Raw genomic sequence first — 13,964 nt, 5'->3', positions numbered from 1 at the left:
TCCCTCCAGCAATCATCCTTTTAGTTCATATCCTTGGGTCATGCATATAAGTTCTTTGCCTTCTCCATTTCCTATAGTATTCTTAACATCTCCCTGTGTATTTTGTAGCTACCAATTATACTTTTTAATCCCTGCACCTTTCTCCATTCTCCTCCTTCCCCCTCCTAGCTGATAACCCTCCAAGTTATCTCCATACCTATGATTCTGTTGCTGTTCTAGTTGTTTGCTTAGGTTTTGGGGGGGGGGGGGTTAGATTCAGTTGTTGATGGTTGTGAATTTGTTGCCTTTTTAATGTTCATAGTTTTGATCTTTATTCCTTAAATAAGTCCTTTTAACATTTCATGTAATAATGGCTTGGTGATGATGAACTCCTTTAGCTTTACCTTGTGTGGGAAGCACTTTATCTGTCTTTCCATTCTACATGATAGTTTTGCTGGATATAGTGCTCTAGGTTGTAGGTCCTTGCTTTTCATCACGTTGAATACTTCTTGTCAGTTCCTTCTTGCCTGCAAAATTTCTTTTGAGAAATCAGTTGATGGTTTTATGGGACCTCCTTTAAAGGCAATTCTCTGCTTTTGCTGCTTTTAAAGTTCTCTCTTTTATCTTTAACCTTTGGCATTTTAATTATGATGTATCTTGATGTGGTACTCTTTGGGTCCAACTTGCTTGGGACTCTCTGTGCTTCCTGGACTTGTATGTCTATTTCCTTTGCCAAATTAGGGAAGTTTTCCTTCATTTTTTCAAATAAGTTTTCAATTTCTTGCTCTTCCTCTTCTCCTTCTGGCATTCCTATGATTTGGATGTTGGCACATTTGGAGATGTCCCAGACTCTTCTTACACTGTCCTTGTTTTTTTTAATTCTTGTTTTTTCTTTCTGTTTTGGTTGAATGTTTGTCTCTTCCTTATGTTTCAAATAGTTGATATGAATCCTGGCTTCCTTCCCTTCACTGTTGGTTCCTTGTAGATTTTTCTTTATTTCACCTTGTGTAACCTTCATTTCTTCCTTTATGTTGTTGCTGTACTCAATGAATTCTCTGAGCATCCTGTTCACCAGTGTTTTGAATTCTGCACCTTTAGGTTGACTACCTCCATTTTATTTAGTTCTTTTCCTGGGGTTTTGTTCTGTTCTTTCATTTGGGCCATATTCCTCTGTCTCCTCATTGGCAGCCTCACTGCATTTGTTTCTGTGTATTACGTACAGCTGCTTTGACTCCCTGTAAAGGCACCTGTAAATTGTGTGGGGTGGAGGCTTAGGTAATTTTCAGGATCAGGCACATCACATTGCTGCTTTGTGGTTCCATGTGCGGGGAGGGCTCAGAGAGGGGACTGTACCACTACCTGGCTTCTGGGTGTTTGCCTGGCACTTGCCTCATTTCCAGTCACTTCACTCACTCCCTACATGTAACTGGCACCCTTCCAGCTGTTGCCATGGTGTTCAATCCCAGAGTAGGTGGGTTTACATATGTTTTAGGATCACACAGACCCTTTAAGTGAAGTTTCCTGAATACCCTGCTGTTTCTTCTGCTGCCCCAACCTCCACTGGTTTTTACAGCCAGAAGTTATGGGATTTATCTTCCTAGCGCTGGAACCCTGGGCTATGTGGTCTGGTTTGAAGTTCGGATCACTGGCTCCCAAGTATCCTTCCTGATTTTTTCCCACCACATGTGAATGTGGGACCATCTGTGCCCATTCTACCATCACCACTGCCTCTCTGCACCACACTGCATGTCCTTGTCTCTCCACCCCATCTCTGCCCCTCCTTCCTGTCTGGATGAATGTTGCTTCTTTAAGTTCTTGGTTGTCAGACTTCCATACACTTTGATTTTCTGACGGTTGTGTGTACTACTTTGAAATTTAGTTGTAATTCTTTTCATGGTTGTGCAAGGAGGCGAAGCATGTCTACCTATGCTTTCATCTTGACCAGAAGTCCTGTCTTTTTTTTTTAATCTTCACCTGAAGACTTCTTTTTTTCATTGCTTTTAAAGAGAGAGGGAGAGAGAGAGAGAGAGAGAGAGAGAGAGAGAGAGAGAGAGAGAGAGAGAGAGAGGGAGGGAGGGAGAGAGAGAGAGAGAGAGAGGGAGAGAGAGAGAGCGAAACTCCTAAGTAGGTCTGTTGTGAAGCTGACAGAAAAGGAACTGAGGCCTCCAGGAATATCCAGCACCAACTTGCCAGCCTTGTGAGTAAGCCATGGGAGGTGGGTCTTCTAGCCCTCCTCAAACCTTCAGATGACTGCAGCCCTAGCTCATGAGAAACTCCTAGCCAGAACTTCCTAGATAAACGGTTCTCACATTCCTGACCCATAGAAACTATGAGAGATAAATGTTTATTATTGTTGTAAGTCACTAAGTTTTAGGATAATTTATTATGTAGCAATAAGTATATAAAACATTGTGCTCATATAGAATAAATGCCTATGTGAATCTATTGCTTAAATTGGCCAGAAAAGTCTTCAGAAAAAAGGAGACATGAACTGAGTCTTCAAGGTGAGTAGCAGCATGCAGGTAGATGTAGACAGAAAAAGGGGAGTCATTTCAGGCTGGAGGAACAGCTTGACCACAAAGCCAGAAGTAAGAGAGCATGATTTGTTTGAAAAACAGCAATTAGCTCAGCATGACTAGGTGCAGTATGTTTAAAGAATGAGGTAGAAAGAGATTAGAAGAGTAGACAGAAGCCAGCACACACAAAGTACCTTTTATACCATATGCACGTACTTTTTTTTTATCTTAAAGGTAGTGAGGAGCCACTGAAGAAATTTCAAACAGGAAACTGACATTATCAATTGTATATTTTAGAATGACGACCGAGTGGAAGATGTTTTGGAGGCAGAAAGTCCATTTTGAAACTACTGCAAATCCAGATGAGAAATGATTATTGACTTAACTAAGTCCTTAACAGGGTGAACAGAGAAGGGGGAATGGTTTCAGAGGTTTTTTAGGAGGTAAAATTTTTTAAATTACTTTATTGTTGTTCAGTTACAGTTGTCTGCATTTTCCCCCTACCACTCTCCCCCACCCCAGCCAAACCACCTCCCTCCCTTGCTTCTACCCTCCCTCTTGGTTTTGTCCATGTGTCCTTTATAGTAGCTCCTGAAAACCCTTCTCCCCACTGTCTCCTCCACCCTCCCATTTGGCTAGTGTTAGATTGTTCTTAATTTCAATGTCTCTGGTTATATTTTGTCTGCTTTCTTCTTTTGTTGACTATATTCCAGTTAGAGGTAAGATCATATGGTATTTGTCCTTCACCACCTGGCTTATTTCACTTAGCATAATGCTCTCCAGTTCCAGCCATGGTGTCATAAAGGGTAGGAGCTCCTTCTTTCTCTTTGCTGAGTAGAAGGAGCTATAATTTTTTTTAATGTGAGGGATGAAGGAAAGGAAAGATGTGGGATCCAGGAAGAGGAAAAAGTTTTGAGGCGGTGCATTTGAGTGATCTATGGGACATTCAGGTAAACATTTACAGTGGGCAACTAGAAACACTGGTCTGGCATTGAACCCAAGAGGGAACAAAGTTAGGCTAAAGATGATACTTGAGTTTTGAAGGCTTTTTCAGGCTAGCATCCCTTATTAAAATGGAAACAATTCCATGAGATGAAATAAAATCTAAATAAAATTTAAAGTTGAGATTTATCTTTCACTGATAACAAAACCATTTAGAAATAAAATCTACAGTAAGAACTTGGGATAGGATTGGAGGAATTAATTAGAACCAGGTACAGGTAGTGAAAGTAGCTTGAAGACCATTTTTTAATATCTTCCAGTTTTGCTGAGGATTCCACCATAGCAGAACCTGATGACTAAGTGGATATAAGGTTGAAAGAGAGGGCAAAGTCTAAAAATTATTCACCCACCCCAAAATGTTTTCTTTTTAAACCAACTTGTTTTATCACCTCTAATATCTCATGACCTATGCTCCATTTCTTTATCATTGTTCTAATTTTTCTTTCCAATTAAAGTTTGCTTCTCTTTATTTCATCTATTTCCAGTAAATTTGTATCAGTTTCATGATCTACTTCCTTCTCATCCCCCTTCTTCCTCTTCCTGCTTTTTCGAACAAACAAAAATAAAACCTCTTCTTTTATTGAACAGGTGTGGCAGAGTTCTTGATTTCCTTATTGAGTATTTTACAGGCATGGTGCATTTCTTGATTTCATTGTCAACAGTCATCTAATTCTTTGAAATTGCTTTTCAACTAATACAGTGATTTCTCATTTCTAACACCTAAGTATGGCCTAGAACACAACAACACTTGGAACTCAACAAATTCACCTGATTTGACCTGATCTACTTATCTAGAACTATGTATTTAGAAATGTTATTCCATAAGTGCAGTGTTCATGGCATTGTATTTCAAGTATTAAAAAAAGTAACTTGCAGGTCATATAGTTTTGTAATCAAGCTGGGAAGATGAATCACTGTGATAAATGTAACAAAATCCCAGATATTGAATAGTACTTTTTCCTTTGGTTGTTTCAAATTTGCCTCAGTAAAAAAAAAAAAAAAGAAAAAAAGTAATATCAGTGGAATTCATGTCATTTTATCTGTGGAAACAATTGTGGTTTTAATAAATAACTGCTTAATTTTTGTTAGCAAGAAAATTTAACGAATGTTAAAAATGAGTAAATGGAGCTTAGTGTTTTTACTGGAGTATTTAGTGGTTAGCATAGACATCACTTAATGTATTTAACTTTTTCAACATTTAATTGATGAAAATGGAGACTTAATAAAAATTTTCTAAGGTGAAAAATGTCTAATAAATATTTTAAATTTAGCTTTAGATAAACCAGTTTTACAGTATAAAGGTAAAATTATAAAGTTCTAGGTAGTAGTTTCTTTTTTCTAAGAAAACATTTTTTCTGATTACATAATTGAGACATGATCATTTAAAAAATTTGGTTAATCCTGAAAAGCAGGAAATAAATTAAATTATATAAACCTCACTAGCCACAGGTAAGCATTGTTCCCATTGTTCACATTGTGTGAATTTGCTTCCAACCACCTCTTCTTACATATATTTGTGTATGTATTTATATACATATGGTTTGACTTACACAGAATCCTACTCTACATACTATTCTGTAAACTGATCCTTTCATTTCACATGTGTGAACACCTTTCCACATCTATATATACAGATCTGTTCCAGCTTTCTAAACAGATGTATATAAATACCATAATTTAATCAACCATTCCCATGTTGTCAAACATTTAGGTCCCTGTAAGGTTTTCCTTTAATTACCAATGCCATGGCGAACATCCCTGCCCTATTTCTTTCATTCATTCATTCATTCATTCATTCATAAAACACGGCTCAGTGCCCCCACTCATCAAAGTGGACAAACATTATTTTTGGTATTCTTTCTTCATTGCAGTGAACTACGCAAACTCTATAGCAGGTGACTGGTCCTGGGAAACTGAATTGGGGTTATGCTAAATTGGGGTTATCCTTTGTCGGGCCACATACAGCCCTCTCCATACTCCAGAGCAAAGGAGCCCAGGACTCCTACGCTGATTCCAGGATCTTAGTGCTTACTTAGATTGTCTCCCAGGCATCCTGTAGCCATCCCAACCTGAGTCTTGTCTTTGCTAGATGCTCCAAGAAAGTAAGGCATGTGAAAATCTTAAAATCTCATAGTCCATTCCCAGCCTCAGTGCTGTCTTTACGTTAGCAAAACCTATTTTCTTGAGGTTATGGGAAAAAGGGGGAACGACCACTCAGTCTTTGCAGATAAACATGTAACAGACAACTGGACAGTTGACTTTGGAGGAATTACTTAACCTCCTTAAACCTCAATTTTTTTTTTAAATTTATAAAGTAGCAGCAATTAGCAACTCCATCCTGGCAATTGTAGAGGCCAGAAAACTTAGTTGTCTTCACTTCCTCTCATTCTCTCACTCCCACTCATCTTCTATGTCCTGAATGTTCTAAATAGATCCAGAATCTGACCACTTCTATCTACCTCCACTACTACTACCTTGAACCAAACCTCCATCATGCCTCACCTGGATCTTTGCAACAGCCTCCTACTGGTCTCTCTGATTCTGCCCTTGTTCCCTTGTGATCAATTTTCAAGACAATAGTCCATGAGTCTTTAAAAAATGTTCATGACTTTATATTTAACTTAGAAGAAAAGACAAAATTCTTAGACTAAATTATAAAGACCTCCTCTGTGATTTAGCCCTACCTCTTCCACTTCTCTGGCCTCAACTCCAACCACCCTCTTATTCAGTCATTCTCCCTTGCAAAAACACGTGCCTTTTGCTTTTTCTCTGCCTCCAGCTATTCTCAAAGATAGTTATCTCTATTCAGGTGTTTGCTCTAACATTTATCTTTATCAGTATCTCCATACTCTGCTTCATTTTTATTCACAACACCTATCACTAACAATTGCATGTTTGTTTACTTATTTATTGTCTCTTAAAACCGGAATGTAAGCCTGCTGAAGGAAGAGACTTGTCTACTTAGTTTTTTAGTGTCTGGCACACTTTAGGGCACATATTTCCTGAACAAATAAATGGCCAATCATAACACTTGTTATTGTTCAGGGTTGGAGTGAGGATTCATTCTGGTAAATTTTTTTTGGCCTACCAAATAGTATGAACTAGTTAAATATAGATTTGGGTTGCACCATCATTGTTATTATGTTTAGATTAGTCTTTGACAAATATATAAGAAAAAGGGTCCCTGGCTGGTATGGTTCAGTACATTAAGTGCCAGCCTGTGAACCAAAAGGTCACCTGCTCAATTCCCAGTCAGGGCATTTGCCTGGGTTGTGGGCCAGGTCCCCAGTTGGGGGTGCGTGGGAGGCAACTAATTGATGTATCTCTTGAACACTGATGTTTCTCTTCTCTCCCTCCCTTCCTTACTCCCTAAAAGCACAAAACAAAAAAAGGGGGTGGGGGGAAGGGCATTCCATCTAGACTGGAGCAGAGACCTACAGTAGGGAATACCCTGAAGGCAGGTGTGATGTGCACTAAAAGTGTGTGAATATTGATAATAGAGTTGCAAATGTACGTATAGGGCAGAATGTGGAGGAAATTAAACTCAAAGCTCAGAAGTCTGTTTGTCCCTTAAGAGTGGGGAACTATCCAGGATTTTTAGCAGAGGAAGACAAGATCTTGGTTTTTGAAACTCCTGTGTTGATAATCAGTGATCCTATATTGCAAAGTTCCATTTTCTAGCTTTTGAGAGGTGGGTTTGTTAATCAGAGAAAACAATGAGTTGTTTCTTTTAAGAAACTTTGCTGGGCTTTTTCAGGTACAGACTGATAGGACCTGGCTTGTGACCTTACCTATGACCCCCTTTTTTCATACTGACATCAAACATACACCATGTGGGGCAAAAATAAAAGGCTGAGAACCAGAGCCTTGGGGATTCTCCCTGGAAAAGTCAGAGCTCCCAGTTATATTACCTTTGATGATTCTAATTTGTTTAACCTCTGGATTAAATTTTCGTTAGGCCTTGGCTATGTTTTGTGTTTTGGTGTTTCACTTCACGTGCAATTTCTGACCATAGCTCATTCAATTACATAACTCCACTTTCAATTAAAATCTTGCCCTCAAAGTGCAGTCCTGGGAACAGCAGCATTGGTATCACCTGGAAGCTTGTTAGAAATACAGAACTCTAAGGACCCACCCAGGCCTGCTGAATTAAAATCCACATTTTAACAAGCTCCCTGGTGATTAGTGTGCACAATATAGTTTAAGAAGCACTAGTCTTAAGCACACCTTAACGAATGGCTGCACCAGCATCCCTCAGGAGCCCCACATCACTTCACATAACACATAGAGTGTGTGCTTTCTAAACAAACTCTCTGGACAAGTTCCCTTAGCAATACTCCCCAACTAAAGAACTTTCCACATTCTACATTCTGTATAGAAAATATGAAGCAGCAATTGCTCTGAATGTACAATGTTTCTCAAGACACAATCCTTAGATCACCTTGATTCCATGCGTTCTGTCCTGGGAGATGCAAAACCACTGAAGATGAATATGGATGCCTGGCCTCTCAACACTAAACCATTTAGCCTCATGATCTGCAGTAAAAATCTTAGTGGTATGGATATAGGTAGGTGCACTCAGTTGTATCTGCTCGTGTTCAAATGGAAAAACAGTGAACATCTCCAAAGTATCATGATGAACCAAGGCCAAACCTCTTGGTTCAATATTCTTGGATTCCATAATTTGTGTATGCTTCAAGGTGGGGAGGAACACTTTAAGGTTGGTCATTAACTTTAGCCCATCAGGTGAAGCCAGTGCCAAATTTAGATTGATTTGATTAATTTTCTTTTTTTATTGTTGTTTAAGTACAGTTGTCTCCATTCCCCACCCCCCACTTCCCCACCTCACACATCCCCACCTCCCAACCTTGATCCTACCCCCCTTTGGCACTGTCCATGTGTCTTTTATACACGTTCCTTGATGACACTTCCTGTTCCCCGCCCCCCCCACTGGTTGTGCCCTCCCCTGTCCCCTCTGGTTACTGTCAGTTTGTTCTTTATTTCCAGTTTTCTAGTTATATTTTGCTTGTTTGTTTGTTTTGTTGATTAGGTTCCACTTATAGGTGAGATCATATGGTGTTTGTCTTCACTGTCTGGCTTATTTCACTTAGCATAATGCTCTCCAGATCCATCCATGCTGTCATGAATGGTAGGAGCTCCTTATTTCTTTCTGCTGCATAGTATTCCATTATGTAAATATACCACAGTTTTTTTATCCACTCATTTCTGATGGGCACTTGGTTGCTTCCAACACTTGGCTATTATAAATTGTGTTGCTATGAACATTGGGGTGCATAGGTTGTTTTGAATTAGTGTTTCAGGATTCTTAGGATATAATCCCAGCAATGGAATTGCCAGGTCAAAAGTTCCATTTTTAGTTTTATGAGGAAATTCCATACTGCTTTCCACAGTGGCTGCACCAGCCTGCATTCCTACCAACAGTGCACTAGGGTTTCCTTTTCTCCACAAAATCGCCAGTATTTGTTGGTTGTTGATTTGTTGTTGGTTGTTGGTTTATGATAGCCATTCTGACAGGTGTGAAGTGCTATCTCACTGTGGTTTTAATTTGCATCTCTCTGATGGCTAGTGATGCTGAGCATCCTTTCATATGTCTTTGGGCCCTCTGTATGTCCTCCTTGGAGAAGTGTCTGTTCAGGTCCTTTGCCCATTTTTTAATTGGGTTGTTTGTCTTCCTGGAGTGAAGTCATGTGAGTTGTTTATAAATTTTGAATATCAAACCCTGTGTGAGGTATAATTGGCAAATAAATTGTCCCATACAGTTGGTTCCCGTTTCATTTTGCTGTTGTTTTCTTTAGCCATGCAGAAGCTTTTTATTTTGATGAAATCCCATTCGTTTATTCTTTCCTTTATGTCCCTTGTTCTAGGGGACATATCAGTGAAGATATTGCTGTGTGGAATATGAAATTTTGCTGCCTATGTTCTCCTCTAGGACTTTTATGTTATCATGACTAGTATTTAAGTCTTTTATCCATCTTGAGTTTATTTTTGTATATGGTGTAAGTTGGTGGTTGAATTTCATTTTTTTTTTTTGCATGTAGATATCCAGATCTCTCAACATCATTTGTTGAAGAGGCTGTTTTTACTCCATTTTATGCATCTACCCACTTTCTCCAATATTAATTGGCCACAGAGACTTGGTTTAGTACTGGGCTCTCTATTCTGTTCCATTGATCTATGCATCTGTTCTTATGCCAGTACCAAACTGTTTTGAATACTGTGACCTTGTAATATAGTTTGTTGTCAGGTATGGTGATCCCTCCTACTTTGTTCTTCTTTCTCAAAATTGCTGCAGCTATTCCGGGTCATTTATGGCTCCAAATAAATTTTTGAAATGTTTTTTCTATATCTTTGAAATATGTCATTGGTATTTTAATAGAGATTGCATTGAATCTAAAAATTGCTTTAGGTAGTATGGTCATTTTGATGACATTAATTCTTCTAATCCATTAACACCATATAGGCTTCCATTTGTTTGTGTCTCCCTTAATTTCTTTCTTCACTGTTGTGTAGTTTTCTGAGTACACATCTTTTACCTCCTTGGTTAGGTTTATTCCTAGGTACTTTATTCTTGTTGCTATATCAAATGGGATTTTTTCCTGATTTTTGTTTCTGGTATTTCATTGTTGGTGTACCAAAATGCCTTCAATTTCTGAATATTGATGTTGTATCCCACTGTTTCACCTAATTCACTTACTAGGTTGAATAGTTTTTCAGTGGAGTCTATAGGGTTTTCTATGTACGCTATCATGTCATCTGCAAACTATGACAGTTTTGTTTCCTCCTTTCCAATTTAGATGCCTTCTATTTCTTTTTCTTGTCTGATCACTGTGGCTAGGACTTCCAATACTATGTTGAATAGAAGTGGTGAAAGCAGACATCCTTATCTTGTTTCTGACCTTAGTGGGAAAGTTTTTAGTTTTTGCCTTTTGAGTATGATGTTGGCTGTAGGTTTCACCTATATGGCCTTTATTATGTTGAGGTATGCTCCCTCTTCTCCCACTTTGCTGAGTGTTTTTTTTATCATAAATGGGTGCTGTGCCTTATCAAATGTTTTTTCTGCATCTATTGATATGATAATGTGATTTTAGTCTTTCCTTTTGTGTGATGTATTACATTTATTGATTTGCTAATATTGTACCATCCTTGCATCCCTGGGATGAACGCCACTTGATTCTGGTGTATGATATTTTTAATGTATTGCTGGATGCAGTTTGACAATATTTTGTTGAGAATTTTAGCATCTATTTTGAACAGTGATATTGGCCTGAAGTTTTCCTTCTTTGTTGTGTCTTTATCTAGTTTCGGGATTAGGATGTTGCTGGCTTTATAAAAAGAGTTTGGGAGTCTTCCTTCTTCTTGGATTTTTTGGAATAGTCTGTGAAGGATAGGGGTTAGCTCTTCCTGAAATGTTATTTAAAATTATTCTGTGAAACCATCTGGTGCAGGGCTTTTGTGTGCCAGAAGTTTTTGATTCTTTATTCAATTTCACCAGTGTTATTGGTCTGTTCAGGCTGCTTCTGCTGTTTCTTCATTCAGTTTAGAAGATTATATTTTCCTAGAAATTTTTCCATTTTACCAGGTTTTCACATTTCTTTGCACATAGTTACTTGCTCATAGTAATTTCTTACAATCCTTTGTATTTCTATGGTACAGTTATAATCTCTCCTCTTTCATTTGTGATTTTGTTTATTTGGTCTGCTCTCTAATTTGATCAGTTTTAAAGATAGGTGAAATATCTGCAAGTTATGAAGTACTTCATAAAGTTACATAAGTCATGGTGGTCATAGATTGTTTTTGCCTCTCAGTGTCCCTCCTGCTGATAAGTTATATCTCAATTTTCCTATAAGAGCTCCTTCCTCCATTCTGAGTTCACTTGATTGAGACAGGGCTCTACTCCCAGTTTTGGGAATGGAACATGTGACCAGATCTGACCACCCAGCATCCAGAATCCTGCTTACCACAGTGTTGGTCCAAGAATGAGTATGACCAATTCAACATCTAAAGGTGAATTCCAAGAATTGCTTGAAATTTTCTGGGAAGAAATTCTATTTTTCCATTGGCTCTGAATCTGAGAGGATGTGAAGTTGTAGCTTTTTGGAGGGTGGGGAGAAATCACATAGAAAGAGCTCATGAATAAAGCCAATTCAGTGAAAAGTAGAACTGAGAAATGAAAAGCAACCAAATCCCAATGACATTATTGAAGCCTTTGGCTATAGCCCCCCAAAAGGAAGATATACCCTAAAATTTTAAGTTACACTAATCACTAAATTTCCTTTTTTGTTGTTTTTATTTTTGTTTGTTTTTTTATGCTCTAAAGGATAATTTTATTTGAACCTATTAATTTCTTTTTACTCATAATTACAAAGATAAAGCAACATAAAATATTAAGGAAAGGGAGGCTAGTCTTCATAATTTTGCATCTCCAAGTTTTTACTGATATAGCAATACTTTCAAGCATGGAGCTTCTCAAAGATGAATTATGAAAACAAGAAGAAAAATTTTATTTCAAACAGGTTTGGTGGCACATGTGCTATAGCAAAAGATGGTTGTAGCAAACAGTTTCATTTCAAACCTGCACTGATATATAAATTAGACATGATTTGGGCATGATCAATTTCTGGTAGATTCAATCCAACAATTTTTACACATATTGTAGACCCTAATTCACTACTGGAGGTTATATTTCCATCACCAAAATGAGGAGAGTAACAACTACTAAGGTGAAATGTCTCCCCAGGATTGCTTTGAAAATATACTCTCAAGTCATTAACAGAAAATCTGACTTAATCCAAATTCATCGGTCATCATTTACTGTGGGCTTTATAGTCACTCCTCTTCTTATTTGACCTCAACCAATTAAATGCCAGTATTTCTCAACTCTTCACCTAAGGGCAATTTTTTTCTCCTACTTCTATGCACACAGGATTAGTCAGAATGATTCTGCTCAAATCAATCTTGACTGCACTGACTCTTCCTCTAGCCAACAGGGACCCTATGTTCACCATGGGCACTTCATTCTTAGACAACTTTTGCACCCTTGCTGCCTTTTGTTCACCTAAAAGCTGTCTAAGCAGGAAATGGATTTTCAATTTTGTGAAGATCTCAGGTAAAGCTCCAACTGCACCAAGTACCTGCCCCACCATTCTGTCAGCCTGGCACAACGTGGGATTGATTTTTGTTCCAACTCTGATAAGACCTCCTGGAGCAGCATACTGAAGATCATTATGTTCTGCAAACAGTGATACAATTTTGGAAAAGATTGGTTTACATATGAGTTTTCCTTCACTATCTTTGGAAACAATACCAGGTCTGACTTTTATCTCCTGGCCCACCTTTACCATTCCTTTTAGAACACTCCCACCAGCTATACCATCCTTAAGGTCATCGACTTCACGGCCAGGTTTATTGACATCAAAAAATCTAATAACAATAAATTGGGGTTCTGAAGTAAAATCTCTTGGGGTACTGGAATTTTCTTTACTATGTATTCACAGACAATTTCAATATTGTATTTCAGCTGAGCAGAAATTGGAATAATAGGAACACCTTCTGCTACTGTACCTTATACAAATGCAAGGATCTGTTCACACTGTACTTTAGCCTGGCTTTCTTTTACCAAATCAATTTTATTTTGTAGAATCAAAATATGCTTCAGTTTTATTATTTCTATAGTAGCCAGGTGTTCAGAAGTCTGAGGCTGAAGACAAGACTCATTACCAAACTATCTACAGAAGAGCTGTATCCATCACTGCTGCACCATTCAGCGTAGTTGCCATCAAAATATCACGGCCAGGACAAGCAAAAAAGGAAACATGTCTGACTAATTTGAAGTTCCCTTTGGTCCCTGGAATGTCTGTAGGAAACTCATCAGGTGTACTACTTCCACAGGATCTATAACATTCTGACTGAGGACAGCTTGGGTCATCAAGTTTATAAATCTTAGCATTAGCATATCTAAGCTTGATTGTAATATTTCTTTCTAGTTCACTTTTGAACCTGACAGTGTGAACTCCAGAAGTAGCTTTTACAACTGTGGATTTCCCATGAGCTACACAACCAACTGTACCTATCTTAATTGTGGTTTGTCTGCTGATAACTTCATGTGAAAGTGGCATCAATTTGGTAACATCCAAGAAAGTGAGATCTTGGCGAGAAAGATACAGCTGACCAAGAGTCATGCCAGCCACCATCTTGTCTGAAGAGGAAAGAAGTCCTTCCTTTTATTGTTTAATAACTTCACTTGAGTTGAGTTTTCTGTCACTTGCAACCAAAAGAGTACTAACTGATACATACATAAATTCTAAATTATATGGTACCTAGTCTAAATGTTTTCTTCATCCCATTTCTTTTCCTTAAAAAATTTTTTTATTGAATTTATTGGGGTGACATTGGTTAATTAAATTATACAGGTTTCAAATGTACAATTCTATAAAACATCATCCGTAT

General features: G+C 38.0%; 1 pseudogene; it reads right to left on the bottom strand.

Moving 5' to 3' along the window:
• Positions 1–12,312: 12,312 nt before the first annotated feature.
• LOC123814332 lies at positions 12,313–13,696 on the bottom strand (annotated as a pseudogene).
• Between the last annotated feature and the right edge of the window lie 268 nt (positions 13,697–13,964).

Source organism: Phyllostomus hastatus, unplaced genomic scaffold (genome assembly GCF_019186645.2).
Source record: "Phyllostomus hastatus isolate PE091 unplaced genomic scaffold, TTU_PhHast_1.1 phas_contig_16, whole genome shotgun sequence".
Classification (NCBI taxonomy): domain Eukaryota; kingdom Metazoa; phylum Chordata; class Mammalia; order Chiroptera; family Phyllostomidae; genus Phyllostomus; species Phyllostomus hastatus.
This window is presented reverse-complemented; position numbering and strand designations above follow the sequence as displayed.